This window comes from Tachypleus tridentatus, chromosome 7 (genome assembly GCF_004210375.1).
Source record: "Tachypleus tridentatus isolate NWPU-2018 chromosome 7, ASM421037v1, whole genome shotgun sequence".
Lineage (NCBI taxonomy): Eukaryota > Metazoa > Arthropoda > Merostomata > Xiphosura > Limulidae > Tachypleus > Tachypleus tridentatus.
Genome location: NC_134831.1, coordinates 33369361 through 33385475, shown reverse-complemented (window position 1 = coordinate 33385475; position 16115 = coordinate 33369361). Strand labels below are relative to the sequence as shown.

At 34.0% G+C, this 16115-nt stretch overlaps 1 long non-coding RNA gene across 12 annotated transcripts in view; it reads right to left on the bottom strand.

Moving 5' to 3' along the window:
- LOC143255396 (uncharacterized) overlaps positions 1–16115 on the bottom strand; it is a 71155-nt gene that overhangs the window by 45235 nt on the left and 9805 nt on the right. For 5 of the 12 annotated variants that reach the window (XR_013030585.1, XR_013030589.1, XR_013030592.1 and 2 more), the window contains exon 1: positions 7408–7774. The exons of 5 other annotated variants lie outside the window; for them this stretch is intronic. This is a non-coding gene — a long non-coding RNA (uncharacterized LOC143255396). 2 more of the 12 variants (XR_013030591.1, XR_013030597.1) reach the window with 1 other exon arrangement.

Genomic DNA, 16115 nt, shown 5'->3' with positions numbered 1-16115 from the left:
TAAAATGCAAACCCTCTGATTCCTAGACTGGGCTTGTCATCCAACAGGCTACGTTCGGACCAAATAAACAACTTTATAAATACTAACATGACATAATGTTCAGGGACAACAAGGAACTTGTTAGTTCATCTCGGCTGTCATATCCACTAAGCCAAACTAAAACTGTTAAATTAAAGAAAAACAAAATCTTGCCCTTATCATCCATTCATCTATCAAGCTTTCTTTTAGACTTTAATCAAATATTACACCAAGATCTACTAAATCTTTTTTTTGTCGGTTTGTTTTTCATTATAGCATTAACTTAACTAAATAGTTACATGAACTTCAACGTTCCTATAAAAGTAGGCTAAAAACTTTTACACTACATATCACAAGTGTGGACAATTTCTCTCCATAATATTTTCCTGCCTAAAGCCAAATAAAAAATCGTAACATTTCTAATTTTCTTCATTCCAGTTTTGAAATGTAACAACAGTTTTCACATTTTAAAAATAAAGTCGTAAATTCAGGACTCTCTTTTTCTTACAGTTTCTCCATAACTGGTTAAATTCTTGTAATAAATGAAGAAAACTGTGATATCCTTGTCAACCAGAGAAAGTCCTTGCTTTCATAATAGAAAAGTTTAAGGATATTTGGTTGCTGATCGAAGCTAATTCTCAGGCTCCTACTCTTTACCAACGAAAAGTGAAAACGACCATCACATTATAACGCCATCATGACTGATATAAAGAACAAGTCTGATGACGAGATTCAAACACGAGCGAGAAGCTTGCGAGTTGAGTGTACTAACTATCAGAAAATACCATACACCCCATGTAGTTGTTAAAATCGTACATACATTGTTCCTAGTTTATCAGTTTCTTTGGACAGTATCTTTGGTCGATTTTAAATAAAATTTACAAGTGCTTTTGAGTCTAGATGGAAAAACTGGTACGTGGTGGATGGCTTAAAAACGTTTACATTACTACAGTACCACTTACTTAAAAAAGCCAAAAAAATGTTTTGAAAAGAAATTGCATACAGAACTGTAATTTTGAAACTGAACAGCAACTTATGAGTGCGTGGGTCTAATGGACAATTCAAAATCATACTGGATTCAAATACAGCTAATCCCAACTTTCAACTACTGACCAGAGGTAAGTCAGCCAGCTAGAAGTTCGTAAATTCTGTTATTCGGTTCAACAGCTCGGAGAAACCTCGATGCTTACGGATGCTTCTAAACCTAATTACAACACAGAAAGGAGTAACAAACAAAATAACAAAATACAAAAAGTGGAGTAGGTCATAACCACGAAAAAAAACACATAAAACACAGACGTTAGATACCCCAACAAATCAGCAGATCTGAACAAAATCAGATGATAACAGTGTAAACTTTTCATATAAGTTAAACAGCTAAGATTATTAAGATACCAAACAGATGTGTATGGTCAACATGATTTATATAAGCCTTTCTTGTTTTAAGTAATGTGCTTATGATGTACGGATGAATGCTCATTATAAGTAATATACCACAAATTCACATGGTAGTCTGACATAATGTATAGAACCTGCAATATAATCAATGGGTAAAACAGGGAAGTATCGAGGTTCGAACCCAAGTCCTTAATATTGGGAAAGAAGAGTGAACTAAATAACAAATTGGCTCTCGAATGTCATGAAGGCAGTTATAAAGCACTGTCAGGGTTCAGGGTGGCTATAAAAGGATATATCACATACCAATCAGACTATTGGGCATAAAATTATTTCTCAATTGAGGTAAGTATCGAAAGGCCAAGTTCGGATGAAAATATTGAAAGCAGTACAGTTCATTCTTTATAAATCACTAATGAATACGATGAAAAACTGTTTCGCGATTCTGTGAGACGTATATATTTATTTACAAACCGTCCATCACAATAGTCTATGAGACTTCGGAGTATTCTGAGAGCGTTTCGAAATACAACATTTTATTTCATGCTGTAAAATTTGCGTAACGGTAAGTAACGTGATGTAAATTTGATGGTGTTTAGGAAGCTAGTCTATACTACAAAGTTCGTGCTAATGTCAGCTCCACCTTAACAAAGTTCATGTTACTGTCAGTAACATTTAATGGAATTTCGATACTATTGGGAAAGCTATTCGTATGCACACTATGAATCTTTCGCTTTTACAATAGCATATCAGTTGTTATGAAAACCTTAAAAGTGTATCAATTGAAAAAAAAAACGAATTTTTACCAACTAATTTGACGAAAGAACAGTGAACTGTTTATCTTATGACAGTCACATGTTTTTTTATATTACAAACACGTTGAAAGTAAGAGCAAAATACAACATAGTTGACCTTATATAAAAGCATCCTTTGTTCATTTGTGAAACTTTCTTACAATACCAGAAGTAACATTTGGATAACAACATACTGTCGTGTCATAAAATTATGCGCAGTCGCAAGCTATGGTATTTTGTATTTTTTTTATCTGCTCTGTGTTTGTATTTAAACTGGCAACATCCACGCTTACTATAAAACTATAAATGTGTTTGTTAAAAGCATTTCAATTTTTTCTCAAAAGTTTTATTGAAGTTATTTAGAAAAATTGAACTGATAATCATGAAGACTCACTTGCCTAAAAACTATTACTACTAAAGTTGTGGATTTTGTATAACGTACAGAAATGTCGGTCAGATCTCGACGACGTTTGTTCTCACAGACTTCAGTGATGTTACCATTCAGATTCCTTTGTGAAAAAGGTTTGTACGCATAGACTTCAGAAATGTTACCCTTCAGACTCCTTTGTAAGAAACGTTTGTACTCACAGACTTCATAGATTTTACCCTTCAGATTTCTTCGTAAGATAGGTTTGTACTCACAGACCTCATAGATGATACCCGTAAGTTTCATTAGAAAAGTTTGTACTCATAGACTTCAAAAATGTAACCATTCAGGTTCCTTTATAAGAAAGGTTTGTATATACAGACTTCATAGATGTTACCATTTAGACTATCTAATAAAAATGGTTTATTCTCTTAAAATTTAGTGATGCTACAAATAAGACTTCTTTGTAAGAAGGGCAACCATGTTTAGTATTTATTCGTTCTCTTGGGGCAGCGTGTTCAGTAATAAACAGTTTAAATATTATCCAAACACACGCAAGTGCCTAACTATACACAGGTTTACTTATTTTAGAACTTATGTTCAAAGATAAAGCATAGTTATATACATATAGCTGCCCCCAATTTTGAACAGGTAGCCTTGAGGGATGAGGGCAAATTAACAGCACACACCGTCAACTCTTGAGCAAACTTTATTCGACCAAATATTGTTACTAACTACCACTGTTTTGTAACCCATCTAATGGCTCAAAATATGGAGCCCGTTTACGTAGCAACGGGATGCGGATTTGCAGCCCGGAGTTGCTATCCACGCCAGCTAAAGACAATCATATTCTCAAGGTTCGTGCTATCAGCTTTTCAGAGAAACCGTATAACAGTATGATGTATCGAGTCTTACAGCGTAGGATACAGTACTTGTAAAATAGCATTTTACCACTCACCACTCTAAGATCTATATTACATTGAGTTTGTTTGTTTAAATTTTGCGCAAAGCTAAACGAGGACTATCTATGCTAGCCATTCTTAATATAGCAGTGTAAGATTAGAGTGAAGGCAGCTAGTCACCACTCACCGCAATATCTTGAGTAACTCTTACCAACGAATAGTGATGTTACTATTCACACACTTCATGTGAGAATTTGTAAGACTTAAAAGACGAGCAAGTTTGGTATGATGGGGATTTAAACCCGTGACCCTCACATTACGAGTCGAGTACCCTAACCACTTGGCCATTTTGGGCCGACACTGAGTGTGTATTTTACTCTTTACGTGTGTTTTGTGACCTATCTACAAACATTGAAAAAATCCAAACGCTGCTTTTTTCTACTATTTTGTATGTTTGTTTTCAAGCTCATTGGCACCCCTGCGTTGTACAAATCGCAAGAACTGAGTTCCCTGTCTCAGTGTTTTAAATTCTGAAGTTCCCCGTTTCGCATATCGTCGTTTACCAAATTCAACCAATTAATTCTTCAGTCTCGTGTCTTTATTTTGTCAATCAGATAAACTGTTTAAAATCAGTGGACTTAGATAAATAATGCAACAAGGCCGTCGTTTCGCTCGGCAGAGCTGAGTATAAAAATCATGGTACAGACATTCTTCACGTACACGCTATACATACTATATCATATCGGTAAGTATACGGATTTACAACGCTAAAATAAGGGGTGCGATTTCCCTCAGTAGGCACAGGAGATAGCCCGAGGTGGCTTTGCTATGAGAAAAGACATAAACAGTGCAATATCAAAGAAAAACTTTTTCTGTCTGGCTGTGGACGCATCTCGTCCTAAGCAAGTTGACCAATACAAACCAATCTTCGATTCCTAACTCAGTAGTCCAAAACAAACCAAATTAATACTGAACTTTCCTGTATATTGAAAAATATGAATATTTTGTAGAATCACCCTATATCGATACTGCAGTAAATAGTTGAGTTTGAACGTAACTCACACCACAACAAAATTATACAAGTCAAAGACTGTAAATAAAAATTTCAGCATTTTGTCTTGTTTACATAACAACCAAATGTAAAGTAATAAAATATCTCGCTCCAATGCAAAACGAATATCATGGCTGGTGTTTGGTCATATGGTATGATATCGTGTCGTTGTGCACGACCTGAGAGGGTCAGCATCTTGTTTCAGACTTTTTCTTCCCTTCTAAATGGATGTTAAATGTCAAATGTTATATAAATTATAATAAAAAGAATAAATATGTTTCTGCTGTTTGAGTTTCCTGATCTTTTCTGATTTACGCCATTAACTCCCGGTTTTACACTTGGGTTAAAATAAACGCTTGAGTCTGAATTAGAGAAGCATTTCATAATTAAAATAGTTTTAGGATATATCTTAATCCTTGAGGTAGATTGTAGTTTTCTGCAGAATTAAAATTAAAGATTATTATCAAATCTAATGCATTAAATGTACCAAATTCAAACAGTAGAAATTTTGACATCTCCACTGCGAAATGGACTACTTTGCAATTTCTGCCAAGTTTCTCGACCCAACTAGTATACCTCCTAAATTCTGATCCACTTCCTCTGTTTTACAATAATTTTGTTGAAGAATAAACGATACTGAAAATCGTAGCAAAGATTTTGCTTATATTTGGTAAATTTGTTTCCCCATCTTTCAAAGAAAAAAAAACACGAAAGAAGTGCAATATCCTTAAAACAACCTGCATATTTTTTAAGGTAAAACATTTAAAGTGCATTTACAAGAGCTTCAAAAACAAATCCTATTACGGGGTAAGAGTTCACGTTTACTTGTAGACTTTCACCGGATCTGTCAGACTTTCATCAAGGGCAGAGCAGGGTATGCAATTTGCCTCTAAAACAAATTAATCAAATTGCACATATAACTAATTTTAGGCTCGTAGTTTAGTATATTTAGGTTAATAACATTGTAACAGAATGACTTTTGAGAATTGCTCGATTTATGCTACATTACTCAATGGTTGAAACTATATTTCAGCTGTACAAACCGAACTACGTCGACATGTAGAGGTCGCTTCTCACACTGTCCAATATCAATACGACTAAACACAACCAGTGAAATTTAAAAGTACATGTTATGCTAATATATCTCACAATAGTCTGAGTCAAACTCTAGCAATTTGAAATGTGACAGCAGAAGTTAAGTTATCAACTTCAGAATTGAGGAACTACCGTTACGTTTAAAACTAATGTTATTTCACTATTAACAAACTTCAGAAGACATATAAATAGTGGCAGTGTTAGTTCTGTAAACTTAAATCCTCTTTATACAAATGTTGTCACTGCTAGTCCTGTAAATTTTACATCATGTTTATATAAATGTTGTCACTGCTAGTCCTGTAGATTTTACTTGTTTATATAAATGTTGTCACTGCTAGTCCTGTAGATTTTACTTGTTTATATAAATGTTGTCACTGCTAGTCCTGTAGACTTTACTTGTTTATATAAATGTTGTCACTGCTAGTCCTGTAGATTTTACTTGTTTATACAAATGTTGTCACTGCTAGTCCTGTAAATTTTACATCATGTTTATATAAATGTTGTCACTGCTAGTCCTGTAGATTTTACTTGTTTATATAAATGTTGTCACTGCTAGTCCTGTAGATTTTACTTGTTTATACAAATGTTGTCACTGCTAGTCCTGTAAATTTTACATCATGTTTATATAAATGTTGTCACTGCTAGTCCTGTAGATTTTACTTGTTTATATAAATGTTGTCACTGCTAGTCCTGTAGATTTTACTTGTTTATATAAATGTTGTCACTGCTAGTCCTGTAGATTTTACTTGTTTATATAAATGTTGTTACTGCTAGTCCTGTAGATTTTTCATCTTGTTTATATAAATGTTGTCACTGCTAGTCCTGTAGATTTTACAACTTGTTTATATAAATGTAGTCACTGCTAGTCCTGTAAATTTTACATCTTGTTTATATAAATGTTGTCACTGCTAGTCCTGTAGATTTTACAACCTGTTTATATAAAGGTTGTCACCGATAGTCCTATAGACTTTACAACCTATTCATATAAACGCTGTCACTGTTTATTATTTGGACTTTACAGCCTGTTTATATAAACACTGTCATCATTAAGTATTCGGGCAATATATATAAAAATAGCAACACACGAGAACACTAGGAGCTGTAAACATTCTATTCTTGAGAAGTTTGCGTTTTATTTTCGTCTTTGATTACAGTTCACTTAAAACGCACACACCGGCCGCCATCTTGAATCATTAATCAGTTAATTAATAAATACGGTAGCTATGTTACTATCATTCACGCGTCGGCCCCTTGAGAAACGCCCGAATAAATTAGTCAAACTGAGATGAATGAAACCTGATTACAGTTAGAAACATATATTTTAACTCGTTTAATAACACGTGTCAGTAAATTTATAAGCAGAATGATATACATATAATGGTATAAACGTTTGTGTGCACACACACACACACACACACACAGATAAATATGATCATACATATAATTAAACGACATAAAATTCAAAATATGTACATACAGGTAAGTCAGACTTAGAGTTCTAAGATATCTATCTGTTTTGAGCTCTCGTGAACACACGTCATCAGCAGTTTGCCCAGGATAGCTTGATAACGCTATATGGTATTTCACATAAGACGTTTCTACTAGTAACTTACTTCATATCAAGCCTCACCGAAAGCCGCTTAGACTACCAATATTATAAGCTGATTTTGTTTTTCCTAAGTTAAAAGTACAATTAACACTTGTATTAAGAAATACACAAAAACATTAAAGGAAAGCAACTAGCGACGTGTTGCAGCAACATTCATCCCGTTAGTGCGCACTAACCTGTACAGCTAGCAGGTCCGAAATATTTAACATCGCTGGGCAACATGCTGCGCACCAGGAGGCAGCAGCTACTCCTAACACCGGCGCATTGCAGGACAACCGACCTTCACAGAGGCGTCACATGAAAGGCTCAAGTTTGCACGTGCATGGCTATCTAGCGTAATTCGTCGATACAGAACCATAATCACTGAGCAGTCTGTTCTTAAAGTTGACAGCCCCGATGTAAAAACGGAAAGGGCGAGGGTTACACAATACCAAGAGTTTAAAAATAGTCAAATTATTAGACAATTTGAAGGTACGCGGAATTAGATTCAGAAAACCCGGCAATAACACAGGAAACAGGCAGCATAAACTGCCACGAGCTATGATCGTGGTCTACAATAAGAAAGGAAAATACTGAAAGTGAAACTGACTTCCTGGAGCGTTTTGTAGGTCACGTGGAACACTATAAATATCTCAGAGGCACGATGCTTGGCTATCTTTCACAACACAAGGACGAGAAAAAACAAATCTAATTTGCACACACAGTTAGAAAATTGCTCATTCTTTCTTTCGCATGTAAACTAGCAATTAACGTTTGTTTAATTTTTAGGCGCAAAGCTGCACAATTGCCCATCTACGATGCGAATCAATGAATAAAACAGTTTATATTTATGTTCGTGTATATTAGTATCGTGAAGTTAAAGATGCAATTTTGTTAAAAGAATAATATATCAGAATTATCATAACAATAAATTAGTGGTTTAATATGCAAGATGATATACATATCATTACCGACAAGTTATATTTAATGAACAAAACAGTATTATATCACTATTTACAAGTTAGAGATATGATCTACAAAACAGTATATATTATTGACAAGCTAGATTTAATGAGCAAAACACTGTTATATCACTATTTACCAGTTAAAGCTATGATCTACAAAACAGTGTATATTATTATTGACAAGACAGATTTAATGCAGAAAGCAGTACATATTGTACTGTGCAAATGGTTTAGAACAAAGTCAAAAATAAGAGTTTAGGCTACTGTCAAACAACAATGGAGGGTAAATCACAGGTTAAACATCAGAATGTTATTAATTTTCATGTTTAGTATAACGGAAACTCAGTTGAAGTGTTTCAATTCAACAAACAGTTAATATTTTGTGTTCACATTTTGCTTTAACAACTGCAGACGGTCTTTCAGGTATTGTTGCAACATTTAATCAAAGGATTTTACTTCAAATGTTTTTAATACACTCTCTTAAAGTTTCTTTGGAAGTAACTTTTGGCTTGTCAATTTTTGACTATCAAGTCTCAGAACTGCTCACTTGGATTGAGATCGGGGCTCTGAGGGAACTATTGCATTAATATTTGATTGTACCTGTTCTGTTTCATTATACCATTTGTTTTGTAAATATCTCCATCATTAATGGTCCAGTTTTGTCATTTTTAGCAAATTTTAATCTCTTCACAATATTTGGAGATCGAAGTAAAGTTTTATAACTGCTACACGACCAAACATTCCACTCTCATTGAGTCTTCTTGATCTAGACAATTTTCTGTCATTTGGTACATGGTCATTTATCTCATGCTTGAGACCAATAACAGTGTTCTTTTTGTCTCTAAGGCTGCATAAACGAACATATTTAACATCAATACCATTCAGTTTAGGTGTTCTGCCTATTCCTTTCATATTTTTAAATTTACCTCTTGGTCTCACGATCTAGGGTGTACTTGACAGTGTTTGAGGAACATTTCAAGTCTGTAGCAATTTTTGGAAGAGTTCAATCAGCATCACGTAAAGCGTTTATGGTTCTCTACGCTTTTTTTGGTCCATAGCATGACAACAACACGCAATATATATTTAAACACCGTCTGCGTTAAGGTGTGTGTTCTTATTAAAGTTATTTCTTCTGCAATATATATCAGTATCACATGGTAGCTTCTTTCTGCACAGTTAAGGCACTGTATAGGATACCATGACGGTTATTTCAAGCCCAAATTTGTCAGTATGTTCATTCCAGCAGAACCCTAACGATATTCCTCTGGTACAAATATATGGGAATTATAAAGAAAGATAAGTATTCTCACACTAGTTCATTCATTTGTCAACAGGGTTCAGTGAAGTATTGCTATAGTGTTGAAATTTACATTTTCTAATGGCATGAAAGCATTATCCCATTAAATGAAAACAATGACAAAATGTTACCTTATCCTGAACATTTTTACACATTTTAATTGTATCGTTATTTTATTATCGATACTACAGAACATAAATAATATGAGATCTGTATTGAGAACGTATGTTTGTACATGTACAAACGTTCAGACACGACCATAAGCAAAAAGTGTTGCATATGAAAAATAAGTAACAAAGTAAAAATATAATGTGGGTGAGAAGTATCTGCACAAATAGGGCTCACATCCCAGTAGGGTCATATCATATATTAGATTTAAGGTAAGGCATCATTTACCAATGGTTTAATTTCTATACTGTCGTTTCGTTAAGAAGTTATTTTCCTCTATGTATTTGCAGACAGTGAACAATAATTTGTTTGCTTCTCGTTACTATTTTAACGTAAAATTACACAATGGACTTTCAGCGTCATACGTTCGCAAGGTGATGGCTGGGCCACTCGGGGAACATTAGTTTCAGGTACAGAATCTTGTTAAGCTACATCTGTTTTGTAGACGATTGCTCTACTGCCAGCCATGTTATTACCTAACTACGGTTCATTTTACCCATCAACATTGTAAGCTGGTACCTGAGCTTTATTTGTTTTTCGTGTGAAACGGTTGTTTTAAGCCATCATCAAATATTATAATATTTACTTCCGATCACAACGAGCTACCGGCAAAGATCATAAGTAAAAAATCAGCCTAATAATGGGTATTTGTATATAAATATAATGTATGTGTGTTTGTATGTGTTCTTCTTATAGCAAAGCCACATTGAGTCCACCGAGAAGAATCGTACCCCTGATTTTAGCTTTGTAAATCCGTAGACTTATCGTTGTACCAGCGGGGGACATAAATATATTAATTCTATCCGTTATATATATTTAAAAACGGTTGGTATGGGTTGAGAAATTGTTTTATGTAGAGGAGTGAACAACGTTTCAACCTTCTTCGGTCGTCGTCAGGTTCACAAAGAAAGAAAGAGGTAACTGACCGATAGCTGACCACATGTTTGAAGAGGGTTGTGTAATTAATGTGGTCAGTTATTGGTCAGTTACCTCTTTATGTTGTTTCATTAGGTCCATGTGGGGGTGCAAACAAATTTTCCATTTTGCATATTGCGTTTTGCTTTTTTTATGGGCGTTATTGCGTGTTTTTTTGGTTTTTTTTACAATTACACATAAGAAAAGCAGCTTTTCTTGTCCTAAAATAATCTTTCGCCAATCATGAATTTACAAAACTTTAGCCAAGGGGACGGGTACTCCAACTGGTTATATATACTGTTCTTATTTATAACTGTTAGAATACGGTACTTCATAGATGAATATACTTGACGACTCAAACATCTGCGGTCGTAATCCCAATAACAACCGACATGGTTCGACCCCTCAAGAGATATAGGTTAGTCCTAAATCCATGTACTAAGATAAAATTACAAAATAATGTTTCTAATAAAAACCTATACAGTAAAACCTGTCTAAGCCGGAAACTACAAAAGGATTAAAACCTGTACAAGCCACAAATATCAAAATTTTGCAGAATTATCTTAAGATTTTTCTTATAAAAGGCCATCTACATGGCGGAACCTGCGTAATGCAAACGGTTGTTGTGGTTGTTTTGAATTAACACAAAGCTACACAATGGGCTATCTGTGCTCTGCCCACCACGGGTATCGAAACCCGGATTTTAGCGTTGTAAGTCTGCAAACATACCGCTGAGCCACTGGGGCGCGACGCGGACGGAAACTATCCTTCACCTACCTCGTCTATCAACAAGTAGGTTTATAACCTGAGTAAAGCGGGAAAATGTTTTTGATTAAATACTAATTTCTTATTTAATTAATATTTTTTCAAATATTAATAAATTCTTGTGTAATTAATAATTTGTTTAAATATTAATAAATTCTCAGACATTTTGTTACAGCAAGTATTGGTTAAATATATTCTGTTCTTTTTTTCTGCCGTCATTATTCCGGAAGTCGCAATTCGAAAGAACGATTGACTGTACTTTTGGTCGCATTTGCTGATGAAAAACAAGAGAAACCGTGCATAATAGGTAAAAGTGAAAATCTGCACTGTTTCTAAAATTTGAGGAAGAATCAACTTCCTGTGGAATGGAAAGTGGATAATAAAGCGTGGATGACAAGTGTTATATTCGAGGAATTTCTGAATAAATTAAACAAAATAATGAAACAAGAAAATAGGAATATTTTACTTTTCCTAGATAATGCAACTTGTTATCCAAAAGTTCAACTTTCAAATGTTTGTTTAGTCTTTCTATCTCCATGTACAACATCAGTTCTACAGCCACTAGATAATGGAATTATACAGTGCATAAAATTGAAATACAGAAAACTGATGCTTTAGCATATTATTGTAAACATGGACGAGTGTAAGAGGACATCTGAAATGACCATAAAAATTGACGTGTTAGATGAAATTACATTTTTAAGTCATTCAATCAAATGTATAATAAAGTGTTTTCGAAACTGTTGATTTATTCTTGATAATGACAGAGATTGTGGAGAAGTTGTTTGTTATGATGATTCTAGTGAAATCCAAACTCTGACTGAGAAGATTGATCTAGATGATTCTGTGAACGCGGAAAGTTTTGCGAACGTTGACAAAAATGTTTTAACAGAAACTGATGAAACTGATTTAAAATCTATAATAGAATCGCGAGATGGTAACAGTGTGAGAGATTCAGAAGATGAACAAAATGGAAAAGATGGTGAGGAAATAGAAATTCCTACTTCATCCCAAGTGTTAAGTTATATTAACGCTATCAAATTGTATGCAAAAATGAAGGGGGAAAATAAACTTCATATAAAGGCTGTAAAATTGGCATTCTGTTTTAATCGCATGAGAAAGTCCATTAAAAAAAGACGAAACAGTTGAATTTGGACACTTTCTTCAAATAAATTTGATTAAGATTTTGTGTACTTATTTATATTTTGAATGACTATTTTTGTTCTTATTCTAATAAATATAGCATAAACAGTATAATATCTGTATTCACAAATGTTTTACTTCCCTCGAGTCAAGCAAGTATAACGTTCCGCTCAAAAATTATATATAATTAAGGAAATGCATGTTCACTGTCTATGCCAGAAAACCTGCTTAAGTCGGAAATTTTACTCGGTCCCGTGCGATTCCATCTTAGACAGGTTTTACTGTACTGAAGAACATTACTTTTATCCTACCTTTCCTTCAGATGTTAAAATCAGCATAACTATCGTGTGGTTTCTATGGACAAAATGATGAAATAAAAGGATGGATACAGAAATAAGTACTGGTCTGATTAACAAGACATCAAATCCATATAGTGCCTTATAAAATTCTCAAGTGTGCAGCACATTTGCAATCTAGGTCAATGGATATTTATCAGAATGTATCACACCAGCAAATGAAAGACGCAGCTGTGGATATTTCTTTATTGATATCGTTTGAATGCCTCTCCAAGCTGGCGAAGCATGACTGATTAATGATGCTTGTCATAAAACGTTAGTATTAGGGTTGTAGTGTTAAAAAATATAATAGGCCTAACATTTATTGTATCTCTCGTCACTTCCCTCGAAGTAGAGGGGAAACAATTACTGATGATAAACGTTCGCTTTGATATCTCGTTTCGGTTTAAATCACTACATATTACTATTATAAACCCAAACTTTCTCTCAATTCTCCTTTTGTAAGATTATACTCCACCCTCTCTTTTGATATTATAAATTTTCATACATGCCAAATATTTTGTATAACGTTTTACTCGCGTCTCATGTTATGTAAATTTTCTACAATTACTAACTTACCAATAGAAAATTTCACTCTGCTGTTCTCATGTTTAACACTATAAAGCTTTTAACAAATCTTAACAGTTAAAATATAAAATAAAAGGTTATTATTTCTCTTCTATCACTTACTAAATAAATTATTTTTGTACTTACTTTATACATTCAAATAGATATAAAATTATTTTCAAGTTGTTATTTAGTTTCTTAATTTCTTTGACTCCCACTTTTACGAATTTTTAAAATTATACAATTTTTAATACTTCTCGATATGTATGCATTTGTGAATATCTTTTTCTCACCAAAACGGTAATTTCATGAAGAAACGGTAACGTATAACATAATCTGTTTTTTGTTGTTTTTTTAATTTATTACTTCCCCTGCAACAGACTACTTTCGGAGAATTCACGGCTCATTAGAGCTGGTTGGAAAGTTAATAGAGAGTGCATCTTGTAACGATGGGATGAAAGCAATGTTTGGTACTGATGTATGATCCTTTACTCAACAGTGACAACCTAAAAGTATTTAATTTGTGTGGAATTATGTGCATGTTAGTATTGACAAATGGCAAGTAACTCATACTTGTGCTATCGTAATAAAATTGACAAACATGATAACAAAATAATTCAAAACCAAGTATACAGTTTACTTTTTTCGCTTGTAATTTTAAACTATAAACCCTATAATATTATCTGTTTTGGTCGCGCGTCCATTTTTTTTCAAGTAAGCTGTTTTTGTTTGTGAAATACACTTACCATTGTCAAACATAGGAAGTTAACGACAAAACATGCTTGTTTATTTAGCACTAAGCATACACATCAAGTTAATACAACACTTCAAAACTTGGACAATTCACTAACAAAAATAACTTATGACTTAAATATTAGTAGGTACTTGTGAATAAACTGTAGATACACACCATACACAGTGAATTGTAAATACTACTGGAAACACAAGCAAGTCCGATAGTTATATAACTAATATGAGCTACAGTGTGCACCAGTATATAAACTTTTGAATTAAACTTACAGACAAATCTGTCAGCTTGGATTAAGAAGTAATGGCTATTAACAAATAATTCATGGCCATGTGGTTGGGGTGCTTGACTCTTAATCTGAGGGTCGCAGGTTCGAATCCCCGTCACACCACACATACTCGTACTTTCAGCAGTGGGGGCGTTATAATGTGACAGTCAATCTCACAATTTGTTGGCAAAAGAGCAGCACAAGAATTAGCGGTGGGTGGTGGTGACTAGCTGCCGTCCCTCTAGTCTTAAACTGTTAAATTAGGAACGGCTAGTGTAAATAGCCCTCCTGTACCTTTGTGCGAAATTCAAATAAAAATTTTTCTCGCTTTTCTCTTACTGTCATACGCAGCTGAACCTTACAGCAGCGGCTGATAATTTCAATCATCAGAAAATCATTATCATTAGAAAACGAAGAAAATATCTAGTAAGATATGGTTTGAAATAGTACGACAAAGATAGAAAAATGGAGGTGAAATGAGAAAGAATGAAAAGGGGTTCCTCGATAGTTAAAAATTAAAGAAAGTAAAGGCTTCAAATATCTTGTATCAGCTATAGAAGCAAATGGAGGAGTGAGTAAAGGGGTTATGAAAATAAAACAAAATCACTAATGAAGTCAATACAACTGAGACTGAAAATTTGTAAGGCAGTGATAAAACCAGTTAACAATTTGTAAGACAGTGATAAGACCAGTTAACAATTTGTAAGGCAGTGACAAGGCCAGTCGTGTTGGATAAAGCTGAATGCTGGATCTAAGGAATGAACGAGGAGCAGATAATGAACATGACGGAGATACAGATGTTGAGGCGTATGACTGGGGAGACAAAGAAAGGCTGCATCAGGAACGAAACCATTAAAAATAGGTTGATAATAGTTTCAACTATAGAGACGATAAGCAAAACTCGTATTAGATGGCTCAGTCGTGTGGATAGAAAGAATATTTTGGAAGGAAAGTAATAAATATGACAGAGAAAAAGGAAAGGGCAGGAAAAATGACTGTAGAAAAGGTGGGTACAGTGAGTGTAATTAGCTCTGACACAAATGGGAAAGTGTGGAGGGAATGGCCAAAAAATTAAACCCCGCGTAACTTGAACAAATGTATTTGTTTTTCTTATAACAAACCCACATCTGCTGTGTCCACCAAGGGGAATCGAACCCCTAATTTAATGTTGTAAATCCGTAGACTTGCCATTGTTCTGGGGAGGGTACAAATGCAATAACAAGAATAATATAAAACGAAGCAATGCTATTATAGTATCACGAATACCTACATGTGGACAAGGTAAAAACCTACGTAAAAACAATGGTCAAAATATCAGCGTGTGTTTTAAGTGACATGCTGTAAATGCATCTTCCTTTTCGTAATAAGGTATGAAAATGGAAATTTTATTATTTTAAAGAATTTCTAATACTTTTAACTCTGCTTTACAAGTGCGAGTCTTTCGTTTTTATTTTGCTAGACTTTTTAACAAAGATGTGTAACGTGTAACATTTGTCTTCATATTAACATGACACGCGAGTTGACATGCAACTGACTCAGTGTTTTGTAATTTATTCTTCTGTATCATAAGATATCGCGAATCAAACATCTATTTCAGTTCAAATTCCAACGACGTCTGAAAACAAAATCAGCTCGACTTTAAAACGACGTTACTTCATATTATTAATAAATTGTCTTTACAATACGACTGTCTATATACGAGATAGCAAATGTCCAACATCTTCAGGGAACAGC